General features: G+C 52.5%; 1 protein-coding gene across 7 annotated transcripts in view; it reads left to right on the forward strand.

Annotated features, from left to right (window-relative positions):
- ZMAT4 (zinc finger matrin-type 4) overlaps positions 1-16666 on the forward strand; it is a 99788-nt gene that overhangs the window by 25759 nt on the left and 57363 nt on the right. Inside the window, exon 1 of one of the 7 annotated variants that reach the window (XM_083811554.1) lies at positions 4471-5061. The exons of 3 other annotated variants lie outside the window; for them this stretch is intronic. The gene's annotated coding sequence lies outside the window, so the exon portion shown is untranslated. Of the gene's footprint in view, positions 1-4470; positions 5062-16666 lie in introns of those variants that run through there. 3 more of the 7 variants (XM_083811549.1, XM_083811550.1, XM_083811555.1) reach the window with 3 other exon arrangements.

The following is a 16666-nucleotide window of genomic DNA, read 5'->3' on the forward strand; positions in this document are numbered from 1 at the left end:
GCAACGTGGGACAGTGCTTACAACTGTGACAAAAATCTTGTTTATTTCTGGAGATTTTTATAATTATTCACTGAGCTATGTAGCGCCTCGGGAGCTGGATGCCACAGCAAGGCAGTCCATCAGTAGCAGACAGTCAGACCCGGGGATTCTTTAGGAAAAATCTGGTTTCTATTTTTTGCCAGGTCACAAGTCTGGCAGCGGCACCGAGAGCAGGGGGTGTTGGGTACCCAAAATGTGCTTGCGGCAGTGCTGAGCGCCCTGAGCATGGTGGCGCTGGGCTTGTGGGTCAGCCACGCTCTGGCAGCCCCTCGTCTGTGCGTGAACGAGAGCTGCTGGCAAGAGGTCGGGTTCAGGCCGTGCATGCTGGCAAGCGGTCTGCCCGCGCGGCAGTGCCGGGGGCACATGTGCGTCTCGGGAAGTCAGTGCAACCACCTCCTTCCCCGGCAGGCAGCCTGGGGAGCTCGCTCATCCGTCCTGGTCTCCTTTTTCCTGCAGGCACTGCAGGAGAGAGCGCGGCCTGCTCAGAGCCCATCCGGGCGGGAAGAGGCCCTGACCTGAGCTCTGCTTTGTTCTGTGGCTGCAGTTGCCTCTCCCTCCTTGGAGAATGAGATGTTAAGGAGATTTTGAGAATGATCAAACCCTTCAGCTTCACTCCTGCTAATCAATCACAGCTGCTGCTTTACTGCTCCATATTTTGATGCATTTCAGGTTGTTCCATAATTAGCAGCCCAGTTCAGGGCCAGTAAACACATTCTGAAGCCCTGGCAGGGTGCTGGGACGGAGCAGAGGCTGAATTTTCCAGTGCTGCACTTCAGACAAAGCCAGGGCTGTCCAAGTCTATCAGGGAGAGCTGTGGGGAGCTATGCCTTTTTGCCTGGCGGAAAGGAGGGCAGTAAAACATTACTCAGACTTGCCATTATTTTCTGCAAGAGGAATTTTGCTGGGAAGTGTTTCTGTATGGGGAGCCTTGAAGCGCACCACCCCTGCGCTGCGCTGAGCCAGTGCCACGGGGACGCTGCCAGGCTCTGGGAGAGCTTTTGGGACGCTGCAGCCCCAGGGGAGGGAACGGCCCCACGCAGTGCAGGAGCCGTGGTTTATTTAAGGGTTCTTACCCCTGGTCCTGTGCTGTGGTTTCTGCTTTGCTCCCTCTGGGCTGGCTCACCGTTTCCCCAGGGGCACATGTTTTTCAGTACAGCAATGCATCGCAGTGCCTCGGGGGCTGCTGCAGGATGCTGGTGCCTGGCTTCTTCCAGCAGCAGCCTCGTGCCCCTTTCTGGAGGCCGCGAAGCGGGCAGCCTCGCTGGCTGCTTCCCGAGTCCGGGAGCCACAAGCAAAACCGAAGAAAGGCTGTTAGTGCTCCTTGCTAGATGAGGGAATGTGCCAGGTGTTGGGAGGGTGCATCTTGAACAATTTCAGAAGAGTTATTAATTTGTAAGTTATTTCTAAAATTTCTTGTGCTGATGCTGCCATTAAAAGAGAGCATGTGGTGCTCGCGGGAATTAAGTAATCCTTAAAAAAAAAAAAAAAAAAAAAAGAGGAGATTTAAGAAATATCTCTTCCCTGGATGGCAGGCGCAGGTGTATCATTGCAAATATTGTCTGATCTGCCCTTCTTAGCACTGAAGTATCTGAGGCTCCAGGTGGCAGCTCTGAGGAGTTTGTGTCAGTTTTGGAGGCTTAGATGCATGGCTTAAACCCCTAACTGTTAAGGAGCGTTTGCAGCTAAAAAGCCAAGCAGGATCATGAGGCATCACAGCTTGAACAGTTTGTAAAACTACTGCCAGGCAGATTAAGCTGGAAATAGAAAAAGTGCTGGTGAGGTCCTTTGGGTGATTTAAAGAGCATTTTACCACCTAGGTGAGCGTTCCAGACACCCGGTAGCAAAAGTGCAGCAGTGTGGCTCAGCTACTTTGCACGAGCAAAATCCCCGAGACCTTCTAAAAAGTGTGGTTAATAGGAACAAATCAAACTAAATCAACTTGCTTCTTAAAGGCACCACCTTACTGAGACCATCAGTTACACAGGGTGTTAGGGATTGGAAGGGACCTTGAAAGACCATCCAGTCCAATCCCCCTGCTGGAGCAGGAACACCTAGATCCTTTCATGCAGGAATATGTCCAGGTGGGTTTTGAAGGTCTCCAGAGAAGGAGACTCCACAACCCCCCCGGGCAGCCTGTACCAGTGCTCTGTCACCCTCACTGTGAAAAAGTTTCTTCTCACATTTAAGCGGAACCTCCTGTGTTCCAGCTTGCGCCCATCGCCCCTTGTCCTGTCGCTGGATGTGACTGAGAAGAGCCTGGCTCCGTCCTTACAGCTCCATCGTCACAGCTTCGCTGCAGGAGCCTGGGCATGCTCATGCCCCATGTACCGCTCAGACCTGGCAGTTGCTCTCTTCTGTATGCAATATATGCTTTCTGGCAAGAAATATTCCTTAAGATACAGCATTTTTATCCGGCTCTGGCAAAGGTGCTAGACAGCAGAGCTCTGTCGTGCGGAATGGCGGAGGTCTGTAATCTCTTTGATTAGCCAAATGTTCACAAAGGGAACAAAGCACGCTCATTTTTACCTGGCTTTGGAAGTAGAGGCATAAAGAAGCCTGTGTCAGCATGCAGGACAAAGGGATGTGCCGCAGTTCCTCCAGGCCCTCTGCTGCCTCGAGCAGCACAGGCCTCTGAGGGGCTCAGCACGTCGGAACAGGGCAGGCAGAGCAGAGCAGAGCCATGTTAGCTGCCTTTCTCCTGGTTGTCTGCATGTGCGTCATGGGCTGTAAATATCACCTGCCAAGACTGGGAGCAGAACCTCTGTGCTCCATCACGTCCTCGTTTCCTGCTTTGCAAGTGCTAAGGAATTGCCCTGACATGAGCAACAATGCCATCAGATCGGGGTGATTCAGCTTGCCACCTGAGCAAACCCCGTTAATTATGGGGCTTTCAGAGCTCTCCATCTTTCTTCCGTCACTCCATAAAAATTCTGTTCTTCAGATCTTATTTCTGTTGCTGCTTTCCTCCTTGTCACATCCAGGTGCCCTTCTTACAGAGTAACAGGTGGGATAGCTAGTTGGGGGTTAACTCAAAGAGAAATTGGACTGCAGTGGAAAGAGGTGGACAAAAAAACGTGGGCACTATTCTGCCCTGTGGTGGCAAGTGCTGCGGAGGGGGACGTGGGAGGGCAACATCTGCATTGGTGACGCCAACGTTTGGGTTTGTCATGATGTAGCAGTCTTGTACGGTGCTGAGGAATGAACTCGTACCACTACTTCACTACATACATCCTCTAAAACCAAACGGGGTAGCATGTCTCTGTCCCACCTTAGTGAGTTTTTCTGTCTCGATGAGCTGGCAAAAAATGTTTTCAACTTCTCAGGTATTTCATGCAGAAATGAGCCGTCACCGTGCTCTGAGTGTCACTGTAACGTTGTTGTGTATTTGAGGAGTTCTGATTTTAAATACGAATCAAAATAGCAAGAGATTTCTGATATTTTTAAAGTGTATTTTCTAAGTCTCCAAATTAATTGGCCTGTGAAATACAAAAGGAATTATCAGGCATCAAAGAGAATATTTATGAGCTGCTGAGAAGGCAGAGGGATAAACAGCAGTTTGAGGACTACCCTTAGCTCTCTGATCCTCTCCCAAATCTTGTGCAAGACAAACAGTCTCTGGTCTCAGACGGGCAAAGCTGTGGGGAGGGACCGTGAGCATTCAGAGATGCCAATGCTGCTGGTCACGCGTGAGGCACCTCTGTGGGCTGGGGCACTGTCCCCGGGTCCCATCACACAGGCTCTCTGCAGCGTGTGGGGTCGGCTCCTTGGCAATGCTGCAGCTGCTTCAGCTGGAGAAGCTCATGTGCTGGCAAGTGAGGTGCCTGCCAAGTCAGCCAGGTGGGAGCAGAAACCCTCCGTGGTACCCAGCCAGTCCTCAGCATCCTTTCTCCTTAGGAGCAGAAAGGAGGGAGGTGAGACAATGTCACCTCTGAGGTTTCGCGTTGGCAGAAGGAAGACGTGTGGGTTGTGCACGTGTACACCTTGGTGTCCGGGTGTTTCAGCCTGAACTGTGAAGTGCCTTTGCCTGGGGGATGTTGTTCACAAAAGAATGAAAGTCCACTCTCCTTTTTAAATTACTTGGTTTCAGAGGGAGACCTGTTTTGTTTAAGCCTGGCTGTGCATTACAGACCCCTGGGCTTGTGGGCTTGTGTGCATGGTGCTGCATTAGGAATGGTCTCCTCGTTGCAGATGGTTTGCAGGGCTCTGCAACCCCTTGGTTTCTCCTTCCCCTCTTTGTTGCCTTGCCTTCCTCTGCCCCCGGCCTTCCATGGCTTCTGCATCCCATCCCTCCTGGCCAAGGGAATCCCTGGGCTGGAGGTGAACCCAGGCCATTCCCCTTGTTAACTGCTCACCTCCAGTTACTGCTTGGAGAAAGCTGCTCCTGCCCTTCATCTCTGTGCGCAGGGCTTGCCTCCTGTGGTGCCCCAGTGCTATGCATGGCAGGAGCCTGTGGTGCGAGGTGTGTTTGCTGCATAAACCCAGGGTACTAAGATAAGTGCGTAATCTGCAAAAGCGTGAATCTGGAATTAAATGTTTCCCCTGGAGCCTGCGATATCCTTCACAGCCTCTGCCCTGCAAATCAGACTTGCACATCCTTATATTCTCATAGTAAGGAAAATCCCTCCCAGGTGCTTTGATTTAGGCTGTACCACGTGAAGTTGGGCAGCTCTGCCTCTCCCTGACCTGCCAAGCCTGCCCCAAGACCAGGGCCTGCCTTGGGCCGTGGAAATTGGTTCTGGGGAAGCTCCTGATGGTAGTAGGAGCTGGATCCGGAGGGAGGCTGCTGAGGCCAGTGCAGCCTTGCAGAGCACCACAGAGCCAATCGCTGCTGCTAGGGGTGGAGCTGGAGCTCCAGCAGATGATCGCTGAGTGCCTTTCCAGCACAGTTGGTCTGGACGGCTGAGAGATCTGGTCGCGGGGAGAGGAGAGCTGTAATTGCAACTCCAGTGTGCTCCTTCCCCGGCAGCATCGCCGGAGCAGCTGCGATATCCTCTGTGCGCCAGCCCCACCAGCAACGTGAAGGTACTGCCCCCTCCCTCCCGGCTTGTGTGCTGCTTGTTGCTCGAATCTGTGTTGATTAGAGTTGGAGGAAAGTTTATTGGGAAATCAGAGCTGTGTGATAACGGTGCTTGTGGGAGAGCAGTGGGAGGTGATGCGCTGCGCTGCCGGGATGAGGTGCCAGGTGCAGGAGGCGGCTGGGGCGGTTTCGGTGCTGCAGGCGCCGCTGTCACAGCAGAGCCTGTGCTCAGGGTCCAGCCTGACGCCGGCTGCGCTGCCCTCGTGCCGCGGTGGGAGGTCAGAGGTAGCTGGCACACGGCGTACTCGTGATTCAGATGCCTGCCGGGTGTCAGGATGCTTTCCTGGTGGTGGTTTTAGTGAACGCGGCATCCACCTGTTAGCAGGTGGCCAAAGCCGAGTGGGGCCCTTGGCAAGGGCTTCCCCAGCGAGGCAGCTCCCATGCTGGGTGGTCAGCGGGAACTCGGGGTGCTTTTACTGAATGGTCTTTGTGCAGCATTTCCCACAGCCCTGCTGGGGAAAGCAAGCTCCTCGGGCTGCAGATGAAAGTGTGAATATCTGCAGATGCAGGAAAACAGCTTATTCTCTCTGCTGCTTGTGAAGTTTGGAGAACTTCCCAAGCCAGCCCCACTTAGAGAGCAAAAGTGGGTTTCCAGGAAGGTAGCTTGGGGCTGGGGCTGCTGACCCTGGGGCAGCCCCGAACAGGCTCGTTGCAGCAGCCCGCAGGGAAAGCAGCTGCAAACTTGTGCTGGTGGCTGCTGGTGGAGAAGGGGCTCGGTCTGCATCCCCTGGGGCTGGCTGACCGCACGTGTTGCACCAGGGTTGTCCATAGGTCCGAGAGCCTGAGCTCCGGCCGTCCCTCATGCAGCATGAGCCAGGTGCCTGCTCTTTGGGGCTGCCTGAAAGATCTTTTGTAATGACTCCTGAGACGTCTGAATTGCTGGTGATCCCTATCCATTGACTAGTAATACCTGACCTGAGCAGTGCCTGTCAGCTCCTGATGGGAACGTGCCCAATCGCTGCCCTTCAGGTAGCCACACGCTCCTTTTGCCCTCCTCTGGTGCTGGAGTGACCTTAGTGTGCGTCATTGGGCGCAGAACAAGGTTTGCGAAGCCTTGAGTAGACAGTAAAAAATCACCAGTTTGCATTTTCTGCATGAGGTTGTGCTGTTGGCTCTCGTATGAGCACGTGCTATCCATCTGCAAAACACAAACAATCGTCCCTGAAATGCGAGAGGGGAACACAGGGGAGCCATGGGGCACTGCGGAGCTGGAGTGGGGTGGCGGGGGATGCTGGACAAAGGGGGACCCGCTTCAGGCTCTCATCATTGCACGGGAAAGGGATGGTGATAGGGGTCTCCTGCGGCTTCCCTGGTACTGTGCTGTGGGGTGGGAGTGGCAGTGACTCGGTATAAACAATTTTGTAAGAGATATTTTGATAAAGGTTGCTAGACAGTGACTCATCTACTGTAGGAAGGGGCAGAGCAGGAGCTTTTTAGGTAAAAAACCAAAAGGGTCTTCCCTCCCCATTTTGTCAGAAACAGCGAGGGCAGGACACTTTTTTTTTTTCTTTTTTTTTTTTCTCCCCCAGGAGAGTAGACCTGTCAATCAGAAACCTCCTAATCCCAGTGACCCTGCACCTGCTCTGGTGCCTTCTGCATCCCTGGGGAGGATGCTGCCTTCCCATCACGTCCCTGGGTGGGACTGTGTTCTAAAACCTGGCTTGATTTCCCCCCATCCCAACTGATTTTTTCTGACCAGTCTTAGTCACTTCTGAGTCACTCCAAATAATCCTTGTCCCTATGTAGCGGTTAGCCCTGCATTTCTGTGTGTACCCGGCCAGCCTGGGTATGCATGTTTCAGAAGTCACTTTACTTTGGTCTGTGTTGCCTTGTTTTAACTTTCCTCACAATTCCAACGTCCCTCCCTTGTGCTTTGCTGCCCTGCTCTGCTCGCTGTGCTGGAATCACAAAAGGTGCAGAACAGTTTGAGCGCTGCGTCTCCACTTCCTCAGGTGTGCTACAGAGCAAATACAGCCCGACAGGTTTCCCTGGCTATTCATGGCGTTGCTAACTAACCCTTCTTGAAAAGGTGTCCTCTATGTACGCGGAGGCATTTTACTGCTATCTCCCAGGATCTGTTTTATTTGCTGCTTCCAGTTTGCAGCGGGATTGGTGCAGGGATGATCCTTGCTGTCTTAGCACCTCGCTCCTGGCGGGCAGCGCTGCCCTCTGGGCGGCTGTGCAGCCCTGTCCCCAGTGATGCCCCCTCTCCGTGCCCAGAGATTTACGTGGGAGCATGAATGGCCGGGCTAGCCCAGTTATGGATTTGTCATCTCCCCGTGCAGGGGAATTGCTGTGGGGCCTGAGGTGTCCAGGCAAGGCCGGCACTGCCGGGGGCTTGTCCTGGCTGTGCGGGGCCACCCGGGTAGCCTCGGGGCTGGGTGTCGTGCTTTATCTGGGTTGAGCTCCTGCGGAGAAGGGTGGGACTTGAAACCCAGAACTGTCTTGAGAGATGAAAAGTGGGCCAATTTCTAGGCCAAAACCTGCCCACCAACATTCCCAGGGTGGATTTGGGTACAGAAATAAATAAACTTTAGGGGTCCAATCTCCCTCCACTGCTCAGGTACTATCCTCTGACGGATGCAGAGGCAGTCGTCTTCCTGACAGCAACATATGGAAGTTTTCTTATTCCTTACAATGTGTGAAAAACGCCCTTTGCTGAAAGGTATAGAAGTCGTGTAGTGCAGAAGAGTCTGTCCCAGGAATAGTGGCAGTTTCAGGAACCAAGGGGAAGGTTTTCCCCCAAGCCATGCCACCTTCTCCTCCATAGCGAACATTTGCTGTATTTGCATCCACTAAAGGAAGGTTTAACAGCGCTAGGCATTGTTGTGTTGGTTTTGCAGCTGTGACCTTCAGGCAGCTTGTGCACGAGACTGGAGAGATGCTGGCTTAATGGGATGCTGCATCTTTGCCCCTTCTTTTAAGTTCTTTTAAGTTCCCAGGTAATGTGGCACCTGAGGGCTGCTGAAAGCCCCTTGTGCCCTGGACGGGATGCAGCATACACCGATGCCCAAAGGCTATCCTGCTTCTTTCTGCAGCATACTTGAGCAATTTGGATAAGCGGGTGCTTATCTGTAGGCAGATGTGGGTAAGTTTAAAAAGTCAAGAGGAATTAAATGCATATTATTCTGGGCTGTGGCTTTTGTAGAAGTTGGGCATAGGAAAAAAAATGGATTTTCTAAAGGTCAGTAATGCTCTGCTCTCTGCTCATGCCTACTCAGCCTGGCTCTTGCAGGAGAGTGTTTGGGTCTTTGCGTTTCTGGTCACCTTGCAACAGATGCACGCAGTGATTTCTGTGCTCATTGCCTTTGCTCTGTGTTCTGCTGACAACTGCATTTCTCCTAAGCTCAGAGGTGTGAATGCTTCTACCTGCCACCACCTTCTGCTCCTGCCAAGCAGGAAGATGGCATTATGCAGGGGCTGGGGGGGAGCCATGCCATTCGCATCGTGTTTTATTAATTAGAAAGAAATAAAGTTGCAGAGAGATCAGATTTTGAGAAAGACCCTGAGTTCCAAAATGCTCCCAGAGGATAGATCCCTAATTGCTCTCTAATTGCATTAGGGTTTAATTTGTTGTTGTTTTTACTGTAATGTTCCCATTTTTCTCGACAGTTTGTTTTGTTCCATTAACTAGAAATGGCTGGAGATGAATATTCTCAATATTAAAACTTGCCTGTTGTGCAATGCTTGACAGCCTTTGTGCTGGCAGGAGATGCCAACGCTCAGCCTGGTCTGGCTGTCAGACTGTGTGTGGGGTGAATTCACGCATGCAGCGCAGCACTCGCCCCGTGGCAGCATTTCGCCCATGTGTGCAAGGTTCAGTCCTAGGAATTTTCAAAAGACTTGGCAGATCTGCTGACACACAGGGTCGAGGGCACGTTGTTCACCAGGGAGCCAGCGTCCCGGTGAGCCATCCGTCTGACCTGCTGGGGCCACGCGTCCCCCGTTCATCCCCACGTGGTGTAGCAATGGATGCAGGGCCTGGGTCTGGTTACCAAAATGATGCCGGCGCCAGGTCCCACGAGGGGTGTGCAGGTGGGTGTGTGGTAGGCGATGAGGGCCCCCGCGGCAGAGCGGAGACTCCCACCGGGAGGGATGCAGGGTCCAGCCCTGTCCCCCCGTGGTGTTTGCAGGGTGAGGGGAGGCAGGAGGTCGGCGCTGCTGGTGGTCGTTATCCGCCTTCCAGGGCGAGGCAAAATGCCGAGCCCGGCTCGCCCTGCAGGGCTGGCGGGCAGCAGCACTTCAAAGGGCTCCTTTGATCCATGCCACTTGTGCAGGGAGGGAGAGCCTGGAAATGCCAGCGGAGAGCTACAGACAGGGCCTTCAGGAACCTGATTTGGAAAGAGGTAGGGAAGAAGAGTATCACTCTCTTTAATTCCAAAGCATAAATATGTTTATCTTGACTTGTTAAAGGGGAAATGGGGTAGAAGATGCGGTTAAGCTTGGACCTGCTTTTTGCCATTATGCGTTTATTGGTGAAACAAATCCTTAAGGCAGGAGAGTGTTAATAAACCTTTCCAGTGCACCAGCTTCTGCACTTGAGGTCCAGGAGGTGCCGCTCGCCTCCCCCTTTGATCTACTTACTTATAGATCACGTAGGCACTATTGGGGTGCGCCCCTGACCTGGGCCCTGGCTGCCTGGGCGCTGGGTGCGATGGAGCTGCACGTGTGGCTCGTGAAAAGTGATATCAGTGCTGGGAGGCACAGGGAGCTGCAGTGTGAACTTGAAACTGCTCCTAAATTTGATCCAGCCGCTTAAAAACAGTGGGTGGACTCGGTGGCAAAGTGAGACATTGGTATTTAAAGCTGTCTTGAAGGGTACAGCTACAGACACGACACACAGCAGCTAGCTGCTAATATTCAGCAGGCACCGGTTTCAAAATTACATAAAGAAAATGGGAAAAACTCTGAACGCTGGATCTTCAGCACCCGGAGCAGCTTGTCAGAAACCCTAGGAATGGGATGGAATTGAACACCCACTGCTTTTGAAGCCGTAAATTAATCAGTTAAAGCCCCTGTTGTACAGGATGCTGTGCAAGCTCCTCTATTATTTGAAATATAATAAGCACATATGAGCTGACAGTGTTAGTAAGAGAGGCACAACCTTGCCTGGCCTCTCTGAGCTGGCGTGCTGCGTTCAGGCTGGCGTGGGTGCAGCACTACAGGGCTGCCCATTGCTCTGCGCCTTGAAACGCCGGCTTTGCGCCCGGGTGTGTGCATGCATTCGTGCCCTCTTTGCAAGCCAGCAGAAGACTAGAGCAGTTGGTGGATTTTTTCCTTCCGACCATGCAAAAAATGTCAAAATGTTGGTGTAAAATTGTGCAACCCAGTTCATGAGATGGCAGATCTGCTCCCCGGTCTGGTTTTACATCACGGGGTGCGGGCATTTTCCACATACATGCTCACTGCCCCTGTGAATTTTGCAGAGCTCTTGGCTTCAGTGGCAGCACGTGCCATTGGCAGCCAGTGCCCGGCTTGACTTAAAATGAAAACTAATTAATCAGTTTTGTATTTTCCACCTTACAATGTCACCGATGAAAGCATCAAGATGATAACTGGATCCAACTGTTCAGTTGAAAATACTGAGCAGTTACACAAGTTTATCACAGTATTACTTTTTGCCACCAGAGGTGCTTCACGATACTTCTAATTGTAGGAATAATTAATCCATCCAATTTCTAAAGGCTCGGCTGTAGTGCACAGGGCATGGTAGGGGCAGGAGCCACACAGAGTCTGGGGGTCTGCTACCTGTTATTTTCTCCTAATAACTGACAGGCGCTCTCACCACCATTTCAGCCCAACGTGCATTTTAGGCCTTCAGGTTCCCAAGCTGAGCGAGTTTCGTTGCTGCTCTGCTGAGGGGTCACGGGGCTGCTTCATGTCACCCGTGGCAGTTTATGCAGGTCGTGTTGAACCCCGCTGCATACAGTCTTCCCAGGAATAAGCCACGATTTAAGGAGTGTTTTGTTCTGCAGCCCTGACTGTGCCAGATGAGGCTTCGCTTTGGGAAGCTGGTGTTACATGATGGATGCTTTCCCGTTTCTCAGAAATCTGCTGCTGCCAGGTCTTGACCTCTTAGCTTCTGGTTTGTGTCTTTACTGCAGAATGTCTCTTTAGTCTGCTCTTTTGGAGAAGGCTGCACCTTTTTAGAGGTATTGGACCTGTGTGTGTAATACAAAGGCAGTTGTACCCCTCCATCCCCCAAACCTCATGGATTTTTTGGTTTTGCAGAACATATGAAAAGCCCTTTCAGCCTTACTTTATTTTGCGACAGAAGAAGGCTGAAGGCCGTGACTGAAGGATAACTTACAAACCCCACCTTGAAAACTGAAGTTCTATGAAGCACATCCACCTGGTTTAATGCCTTTCTGTTGTTTCTCAGTACCACAGGGGATGGCTGATAAATCCTTTAGTAACAGGAGTCCTCAGACTGTGCAGAGAGAGGGAGACCTTTCCAACCCCTAGTGTCAGCTCCCTTTCTGGATGGAGCAGGGAATGCCCAGCCTGGAGCCTGCCTGACTCTGGTCATTCTGCAACAGAAGTTTAATTTCTCACTGACAAAAATAGAATAGTTTGCATTTCTGGAGACCCTTTCACATGAGGAACTGGAGTAATACAATGGGCATTGATTAACCATTTCTCATTGCTCATCTGGTGATGAGGGAGAGAATAGTGGTGTTTTTTTTTTTTTTAATTATTATTATTTTTTTCTTCCAGAGGGGAAAATGCAGCATGAATTATCTGAGTGGCTTGCTGAAATGCTACCAAATACAAGGCAGGTCTGAAGTCCAGCTTGCTTCTGTTCTCTGTGGATGAGCATGTGAGATGTTCCTGCTTCTTAAAAGACTGCACAAATGCAAACAAAAGAATTTTTTAAGAATCAAAGATAGACAAAGAAAAAGAAAGAGCTGTAGGAGGGATGTAAATGTTTTGTGTTTTACTTGAGATAAAGCTCGTTGCTGTTTGCTGTTGCATGCCAAGTTAATTGACAGATTACATGATAATATGAAGAAGTTTAATGAAATCTGCTGATACCCTTTAGAGGATGTGGAATTTGGAAGTGCAATTAATTTAGGCCAGAAGTTTAGCTGCTTCATGCTAACTAGGGGACCGAGATGCACAGCATTTGCATTCCTGGTGTCTGGTTTCTAAATCACTTCATTGATTATGAAAAGCTCTGCTACAGCAAGGGAGCTGTAGCTGAAGGGAATGGAGTCCATCGGTCATTACGAGAGCGGAGGGTTCCAGCCAGCGCTGCTTGGCTGCCTTGGGGAGGCTTGGGCTCTTATAAATCCTCTTGCCCGCAAAAGTGGCCTGACCTGTCCCCATGCCCTGCCTCAGCCAGCACAATAAAATACACTGACAGCCACACGCTGTCTGGAGTGGCGTTGCACCGCAGAGCTGTCGGTTCCTGGAGCAGCGGGAGGATGCGCTCATGCACCCTGGGGTGTGCAAACAGAAGGGCAGCTGCTGACCCTTGCTGCGCCGGGTGGTCGGACGTGGGCTGTCACAGGAGGCTGGGCCCGCTTGGGGTCCCTGGGTGCTGCGGCTCTGGCTGGCAAATATCAGCTGTCACGGACGGGTGGGGGAACCAGCCCAGGGAGGGGAGAGGAGCTCAGCCCACCCATCGGACGACAGCCAGGAGAACCGGGCGCATCTCTGCTTCTGCTGTCGCTAACTTTGTTAACCTGTGCTGGACAGGGAGCTTCTAGTGCTGTTGGCAAACGAGCGGTGACGTTAAACTGATTTGGGGTTGGTGTTGTTGAGACCGCAGCTGTTTTCTGTAAGAGGTGCTTTAGCTTAGTCAGTGAGGCCAACATATGCAGACTTTTATCAAGGAATCCAGTATTAAAATAATCCTCATCGGTGATGGACAGATTTGTTCTCCAAAGGATTCTTCTAAGCTCATTGCCACCTTACATGGCTTTGCCTCTTGGGTTTCTGAGCTGAAGCTGATGGGGACTGACAAGCCCTGATTATGCAAAGTACCAGAGGCTACGAGCTGCAGGCACGGGAATCAGCTTCACTCGCTTCCTACTGTTTTGTACATTATTAGGGAGCGACGGCAAAAAGTAGGTCCTGCTTATCCAAAAATAAAGGTGGCATCCTGATGGCAATCGCCGCAGAACGCCGCACATGGGAGCTGCTCGGGGGCTTCTCCTGCCGGCGTGGCTCCGCGCTGCGGCACGGCCGCGACACCCGGGGCTGGGCGGCCCAAACCTGCGCCCTGGCGCTGGGCAGCCTGGCAGCGCCAGCTGCCCTCCGGGGGGGCGCAGAGCCTATTTATGCATCTTTTCCTGAGAAACCACCGTCTCCATGGCAACCACGAGCATCACATGGTAGCCCTGGCTCTGCAGCATGCCACCCCGCCAGGCGCCTCGCTGCGCCCGCGCGCTGCCGGCCCCGCGACGCCCGCGATGCCGGAGGGGCTGCGGTCCCTTGGGGGGCCAGGGCAGCGACCGCGCTGCTGCCTGCAGCACTGCTTGGAGCGGCCAGAAACGCAGCCCTGGGTGGCAGCGGAGGGGGGCAGAAGGGAAAGGAGCCAGGGCTTTGTGCCAGGCTGTGTCGGAGCAGGGTTCGTCCCCAGGGTGGGGCTTGGCCAGGGCTTCCTCAAGGGGAATCTGTGTCTGCGGAGAGGTGCCAGGTCCAGGAGGTGCCTGGTTTCCTGCGTCCTGGTGCAAGCGAGTCCTCCCCCTTGCCATCTGGCTGCATCAGCTCCTTCACCCTCAGAGCGCAGCCCTTGCCAGAGCCTGCTTTAGCCCCTTCTTCTGAGAATGTTTCTGGGTTGCCAAGGGCTGAGCTGTGCCACTGGGCGGCTCTGGGGCAAGTGCCAAAGCCTCATCCTTGAAGTGTGCAGGACACAGAATGAATGGCCTGAGACACAAAATGTGATTGCTCTTAGTTCTGTCCCTACAAACTTTAGTAAATCAGGCACAATATATCAATCTCTTTTTTAAATATATTTTTATTCAAGTCAGCACATGTTTGCAATTAAATCCCGCCACACCATGTAGCGTGAATAATCAAAATAATTCATGTGTATAACTGGATACACACATTTGTAGGGAAGGGATGGTGTCGCTCTCAAAACTGCAGTGTAGCTCCCTTTAAACTTGGCAGCATCCTACCTCCGTCACCCCCTGCGGCAATCCATGGCACGGAGGGCTTGCTCTCTGCTGCACGCGCAGGTCTTTCCTTTGCTCTCTATGTCTGCGTGCCTGTAGTTTCTTTGTCTCACCCTTTGTTCCCACCTCAGGCAGGCAGTAGGTCAGAAAGGTACTGGCTGGATTTTACCGCTGCTCAGGAGCTTGCATCTCTGCTGTGCGCTCCCACAGGTGCTGGGCGCTGCCTTTGCTGCTTTTCTGCCTGGAAGGCATCGCCCACCACTTGTGGCTTCCCCCGGCCAGAGGGCACGGCCTGGCAGCTCCCAGGCTCCTTTCAAAGATGTCTTCACCATCTGCCGAGAGGACGCTGCTGCTGTCGTTCAGCTGCCCCTTTCTTTGTCCTGGCAGGCGTCGAGGCGGGTCCCAGCAAGGAGCTGCTTGTGCTGGGGGAAGTCGTGCAGAGCTGGGTGTGTGGGGTGCTCAGGCTGGGACTCCTGTCCGCACCGAGACTCCATCTCCTCCGTGTCGCTCTCCTCAGCCTTTCCTCTCTGTTTTGACACATGCAGCAGACACGTGCAGGATTTCTCCTGCTCCCCAGCTCATGCCACACACAATCTTGTTCTGATTTTCAAAGCTCCAATAAAGCGTGTCAAAATGCATCAAAGGCTGAATGCAGAAGTGAAGCAAATTGACTCTGGAGAGGATTTCAGGGGAGGGGAGTAAGGAGATGGTGGATGAACCCCGAGCCGAGGAAGAACTGCAGGGAAGGTGAAGCGTGGCAGAGATGTGGGCAGATGTGCAGCACAGCTTGAGGGACTCAGAGCGTCTTTGGTTTGGCAGGAGAACAGGGCAAGCTGAAAGTGGAGTGCACGTCCTCTAGGATGTGGCTCATACTGGGCTGCTGTTGGATAGGGACATGCTGCTGTCACTGCCAGGATGTGGGGTTTTCCAGGTGCCCACACCCCACCTCTGCTGGGGCTGCAGAGCAGCACAGGCTGGTTCAGGTGCTCATACAGGCAGAGGCTGCAGATCCCCCAGCACTCAGCCTGTGGCTGCGAAATCGAGCATCTTGCCCCAGGCTCAGGGTGGGCTGCGGGTCCCGTGCTGGCAGTGGGATGGGGAATCCCATCCTGCCTGCTGCTCTTTGCTGGGGCAAAACAGTAGCAGAGGCTGCGGCGAGCTGCCTGCTCCCCCTGCCCGCCCCCTCGGTGGCCACCGGTGCTCTCTGCGCTGGAGCTGCTGTGGTCTCCAGTGCCCAGAGCACCCCTGTCTTGGGGTGAGAAGAGCCTAAGGAGAACTGAACTCATGGAATGGGCTCAACCATCCATTGTGGCGATAGTGCTGTGAAATAAGGCACTTCAAAAGGACGTATTTTGCATTTCTTCAGATGCCTTGTAAGCGCAGTGACACAGTTGCTGAAAGCACATTAATTATTAGCAAAGACTTTTTTTTTTTTAATTCTAAGACAAATTAAACAACTGAAGATAACAGGAAGTGTTACACGAGATGTTAATCCATGGGAGAGTGACAGCAGCAAAAGCCACAAATCATAACATGAAAATCAGGGCATTTAATTTTTGGCTTCTTTGCATTTGGCATTCATGCACATGCTCAATTGTCACTTCTCTCGTTCTTCAATACAGAGGTTTCGGAAGCTGTTAATTCAGGGGAAGGTGATTAAAGCCCTTGAGAGTAAATTGGATAAAGGACCATAATTTTTTTTTTCCCCCTCTTGACTGCAAGAAACCAAGTTGCTGAATTCAGTGCTTTATTATATAGCATTCCTTGTCCTTGGTTACACATATGAAAAATGAGCCTGTGCAGAAATTCGTTGTGCATCACACCAAGCAGGTGATCAAACAGCACCTTGGTGGCCGGGCTCAGAACAAGGCATTCCCTCACGTCCCAGCACAGGATGGTTGTGCCCCACGTCACCAGTGGGCACTGCGCAAAATGCGCCGCTGCGTGCTGAACACGACGGGTGGACCAAACCCGTGGGACTGACGCGCTCCCAAGTCCCTAATATGTGCTGGCTAAATGAGGATGCAAAAGCAGACCCTTAGGTCTGCGGGGCCGCGTCGCAGCGAAGGAGAGGCAGGGTGCATGGGGCTGGCAGGTCTGCGGTCGCAGCAGCTGAGGGAGCAACCTCTTTGATGTTTGCCTGTAACTTCTATATGTATACCTGAGGCGTGTGTTGTAAAGTTTAGGCAGCAGTTACCCGGGGATTTGGCTCTGATCTCAGATTTAGCTCCTTTATTTGCTGTCTCCATTTAACATGTCCCCCTCTGAGCCGTTGCTCTAACTGCCGTGGGAGCTGCCGGTGCGGGCACTTGAAGGCAGAGCATTTGGAAAAGCTGCAAGCCGTCTGCTTTTGACAACAGACTGGTTAGGCTGAGGATGGTGCTGCATGTTCAAACTCCCTGCCCTGGAGTGACGTGAAGTCGTC

The sequence above is a fragment of the Anser anser genome, assembly GCF_964211835.1.
Source record: "Anser anser genome assembly, chromosome: 26".
Taxonomy (NCBI): domain Eukaryota; kingdom Metazoa; phylum Chordata; class Aves; order Anseriformes; family Anatidae; genus Anser; species Anser anser.